Below are 5,424 nucleotides of genomic sequence, written 5' to 3'. Positions count from 1 at the left end.
GCCCCCGTCCTCCCGAGGATCAGCTTTACATCGGCCAATCACGAAGCTGTTCAGACTGGGTTCACACTGACACCAATCAGATCCAAACCAGTGTCAAACTGGATCCAAACTGACAACCCTGCGTCCGCCAAACATCACCTCCCAGCTGTTTGCTGTTTGTCTTGCTGCATGTAAATATCAACACAGGAAGTGATGTCACTCTGGAGACGCAGTAAACCCAGTCTGGACTTCTGGCTTCATGGTGGCGGCGGCTGGAAACTGGATCCAAAATGGCTACCGTCATTACAGTTTGTGTGTTTGATTAATGGGCCGTCTGTTACATTCCTGCTGCACCTCTCACATCACAGCGACTGTGGAGGGCAGAAAACGTCTGTCTGAATATTATTATTATGATTTATTATGACTTATTAATACTTTTTATTTGTACAATTATTATTATAATTGATTATTGCAGCGGGTTTAAATTCGGAGAGACAGAGAGAAAGCTGCATCGAACAAATAAATGCGTTTCGAAAAACGTTAGCGTAGCGTGTTAGCTGTAGATAGATTTGGTCAAAGAGGAACCAAATGGACGTCGAAGTGTCCTACCTACGGTTGCAAAATTCTATGAATACTTTCCACGGGAATTATCGGGTATAAAGCTCCGGCTGTATTAAATACAAGCCGTAGAAACAGACCTTTTACCATCATAAGCAGACTTTCTTATAGTAAAAAAGTAAACTTTCTAATAGAAATGACAAATCAACTTTAAATGAATGAGTCGGCTTATTAAACATCGTATTGAACGTACAAAAAACCCCACATTCCCTCCAAAATAAAAGACCGAAACCAACCTGTATCTTCTTCCAGGTTTCTGTGTGTCAGTCAGTTCAAAGTCATTCGATGAAACTAGGGGTTTCACGATTTAGGTAATGAGGATCGGCAAGTCCCCACAGTATTTTTTTCTCTCTCCAGCCTCGCCTACTTGCCCACGTACGAAGAAAAAAAACAACACACACAGCGTAGCTAGCGGCTAGTAGCCTGCAGCTAAAAACACGGGGTAACGTTAGCTTAGTGGCTGGTAGCCTGCAGCTCAAAACACGGGGTAACGTTAGCTTAGTGGCTGGTAGCCTACAGCTCAAGACACGGGGTAACGTTAGCTTAGTGGCTGGTAGCCTGCAGCTCAAGACATGGGGTAACGTTAGCTTAGCGTCTTGTAGCCTGCAGCTCAAGACACGGGGTAATGTTAGCTTAGTGGCTAGTAGCCTGCAGCTAAAAACACGGGGTAACGTTAGCTTAGTGGCTGGTAGCCTGCAGCTCAAGACACGGGGTAACGTTAGCTTAGTGGCTAGTAGCATTCAGCTAAAAACACGGGGTAACGTTAGCTTAGAGAGGGTGTGTGAAAGAAACCGTTACATTCAAATGAATGACAGCTGTTGATGCTCACCACAAATTAACAAATTAACATAAATATTTCCTTCCTTCCTCCCCTCTTCTCATTCCCTCCCTCTCTCCCCTCCCTCCCTCTCCATCCTCCCCTCTTCTCACTCATCTCCTCCCTCTTCCCTACCTCTCTCCCCTCCCTCCGTCCTCCCTCTCTCGTCCCTCCTTCTGTCTCCATCCTCCCCTCTTCTCTCTCATCTCCTCCCTCTCTCCTACCTCTCTCCCCTCCCTCCGTCCTCCCTCTCCCTCCATCCTCCCCTTTTCTCACTCATCTCCTCTCTCTCTCCTACCTCTCTCCCCTCCCTCCGTCCTCCCACGTACGAAGAAAAAAAAACACACACACAGCGTAGCTAGCGGCTAGTAGCCTGCAGCTAAAAACACGGGGTAACATTAGCTTAGCGTCTTGTAGCCTGCAGCTCAAGACACGGGGTAACGTTAGCTTAGTGGCTGGTAGCCTGCAGCTCAAGACACGGGGTAACGTTAGCTTAGTGGCTGGTAGCCTGTAACAAAAAACATGGGGTAACATTAGTTTAGTGGCTGGTAGCCTGCAGCTAAAGACACTGGGTAACGTTAGCTTAGTGGCTGGTAGCCTGCAGCTAAAGACACGGGGTAACGTTAGCTTAGCGGCTGGTAGCCTGCAGCTAAACACACAGAGTAACATTAGCTTAGTGGCTGGTAGCCTGTAACAAAAAACATGGGGTAACATTAGTTTAGTGGCTTGTAGCCTGCAGCTAAAGACACGGGGTAACGTTAGCATAGCGGCTGGTAGCCTGCAGCTAAACACACAGAGTAACGTTAGCTTAGCGGTAACCTGCAGCTGCTCTTTTCCAGACTCCGTGGCCACTGCCGGAGTCAGAGATGATGAAGAAACAACAGAACTGTAAAATCTTCCCACTGAAGTCAACGTGTGGCAACATGTTACCTTCCCCATGAGAGAGTTATAGAAACAAAACAACGAAGGTAAAGCATGTGGGCGGGACTCCATGGTGCGTTCATGTGCACCTTGTTAAGCTAACGGTGCATTTAATTGCGCATCGTAAACTCTGAGAAACTGAAACTGTTGTCGCAAAGTAACTTTCTGCCATCTAGTGGCTCTTATTGTGGCATTATCATCACTGCTGAATAAAAAAATGGGATTAGGAGAATAGTGACACCCATATTATATATATATATATATATATATATATATATATATATATATATATATATATATATATATATATATATAAACGACTATCAACTCGGCCAAATTCCCAAAGTTCCCAAGCTTCCCTTAAACTTTCACTTCCTGATGAGTTCTTGTGTTTAAATCTTCAGACGGACGTTTGTTTGTTTATCTGTCTTCTCTCCTCGGCTCTCAGCCAATCAGCAGCTGCCATGAGCTGTTTTTTTTTTGTTGTTTTTTTTGTAAAAGTCTTTCTGGAAAGTTTGTGGGTCTGAAAAAAACAACGTGATGCTTCTTCTTAGGTTTCTGTTTTGGGAAAGTGAGGTAGTTTTTGACGTCGATATCTTCCTCCGCATGGTGACGTGTTTCCTGCTCGTGTTGTACAGTAACTGATGATCAGTGTGATTCTACTTCCTGTTCTCCTGTATGTGTGTGTGTGTGTGTGTGTGTGTGTGTGTGTGTGTGTCATTACCTGTCCATACTTTTTTTTTTTTTTTACCCTTTTCTCTTCATCACTCCATTTCCTTTCTCTACTGTATTATTTCTTCTGTTTTATTATCTTTATTTCTTTTCTTTCTCCTGTCTTCTTTTTTTTCCTTCTCTTCACCATCTTTCCTCCTCTCTTTCTTTCTTTTTTTCCCTCTTCCTCCTCCTCCTCTTCCTCCTCTTCCTCCTCCTCCTCCTCCTCCTCGTTCTCCATGACTCTCCTCTCTGCCTCTGTGACGTAACTTCCTGTGTGATGATATTCTTATTCAGCATCAGTAACCATGGCGATGGTGTTAACAGTGATGATGATGTGTGTGTGTATGTGTGTGTGTGTGTGTGTGTGTGTGTGTGTGTGTGTGTGACTTGTTGCTATGGAGACGCCCCCCCCCCTCCCTCCCTCCTCTCCCCTGCTGTGTTTATTCAATGGAAAGTTTCAATAAACTACAAAGTGGTCCGAGTCTGCGTCTGTTTACTGAGAGACGAGCGAACGAGTGAAAAAACTAATGAATGAGATGACAAATGAACGTATTATTATATTAATTAATATTAAATATTAATGACTTCATCCTACATAAAAACAGGTAATGAATAAATCATTAATGTATGAATGAACTGCATTAATAAAGACCTGGATGGATGAAAGAGTGACAGAATGAACGAACAACTGATGTCTCTCCTCCGATACAAGAAATCATTTCTTCCTCCTCTTCATCTTTCACTTTCACTTTCCTCCCACTCCCCTCTCTCCGTCTCTCTTCACTCATCTCCTCCCTTTCTCCTCTCCCTCCATCCTCCCTCTCTCCTCCCTCTCTCATCTCCTCCCTTTCTCCTCTCTTTCTTTTGTGTCTTTTATTCGTGCAAAATAAAACTATACCTCTGGGATTTAATAAACCGAGAGAGAGTGTGAAAGAAACCGTTACATTTAAATGAATGACAGCTGTTGATGCTCACCACAAATTAACAAATGAACATAAATATTTCCTTCCTTCCTCCCCTCTTCTCACTCATCTCCTCCCTCTCTCCCCTCCCTCCATCCTCCCTCTCTCATCTCCCTCCACCCTCCCTCTCTCCTCTTCTCACTCATCTCCTCCCTCTCTCATCTCCTCCCTCACTCATCTCCTCCCTCTCTCATCTCCTCCCTCTCTCATCTCCTCCCTCTCTCCTCTCCCTCCATCCTCCCTCTCTCATCTCCTCCTCTCTCCTCTCCTCCCTCTCTCATCTCCTCCTCTCTCCTCTCCCTACACCCTCCCTCTCTCTCTTCTCCCTCCATCCTCCCTCTCTCATCTCCTCCCTCTCTCATCTCCTCCTCTCTCCTCTCCTCACCTCTCCTCTCTCATCTCCTCCTCTCTCCTCTCCTCCATCCTCCCTCTCTCATCTCCTCCCTCTCTCTCTCCCTCCATCCTCCCTCTCTCATCTCCTCCCTCTCTCATCTCCTCCCTCTCTCATCTCCTCCCTCTCTCATCTCCTCCCTCTCTCATCTCCTCCCTCTCTCATCTCCCTCCCTCTCTCCTCCCTCTCTCATCTCCTCCCTCTCTCCTCTCCCTACACCCTCCCTCTTCTCCTCCCTCTCTCATCTCCTCCCTCACTCATCTCCTCCCTCACTCATCTCCTCCCTCTCTCATCTCTCCCTCACTCATCTCCTCCCTCACTCATCTCCTCCCTCTCTCATCTCCTCCCTCTCTCATCTCACTCTCCCTTTACCCTCCCTCTCTCCTCCCTCTCTCATCTCCTCCCTCTCTCATCTCCTCCCTCTCTCATCTCTTCCCTCTCTCATCTCCTCCCTCTCTCATCTCCTCCCTCACTCATCTCCTCCCTCTCTCCTCTCCCTACACCCTCCCTCTCTCCTCCCTCTCTCATCTCCTCCCTCTCTCATCTCCTCCCTCTCTCATCTCCTCCCTCTCTCACTCCTCCCTCTCTCATCTCCTCCCTCTCTCCTCCCTCTCCAGTCACGCCCTCTCTCGTCCCTCTCTTCTCCCTCCATCCTTCCCTCTTCTCACTCATCTCCTCCCTCTCTCATCTCCCTACACCCTCCCTCTCTCCTCGCTCTCTCATCTCCTCCCTCACTCATCTCCTCCCTCTCTCATCTCCTCCCTCACTCATCTCCTCCCTCTCTCATCTCCTCCCTCTCTCATCTCCTCCCTCTCTCATCTCCTCCCTCTCTCATCTCCTCCCTCTCTCCCCTCCCTACACCCTCCCTCTCTCCTCCCTCTCCAGTCCCGCCCTCTCTCCTCCCTCCCTCCCTCCCAACATCCTTCCCTCTTCTCACTCATCTCCTCCCTCTCTCATCTCCCTACATCCTCCCTCTCTCCTCCCTCTCTCATCTCCTCCCTCTCCCCTCTTCTCTCTCATCT

The sequence above is a fragment of the Sander vitreus genome, chromosome 7 (assembly GCF_031162955.1).
Source record: "Sander vitreus isolate 19-12246 chromosome 7, sanVit1, whole genome shotgun sequence".
In the NCBI taxonomy this organism is placed as follows: Eukaryota; Metazoa; Chordata; class Actinopteri; order Perciformes; family Percidae; genus Sander; species Sander vitreus.
The sequence above is the reverse complement of the archived record's forward strand: the minus strand, read 5'-3'. Positions refer to the sequence as shown.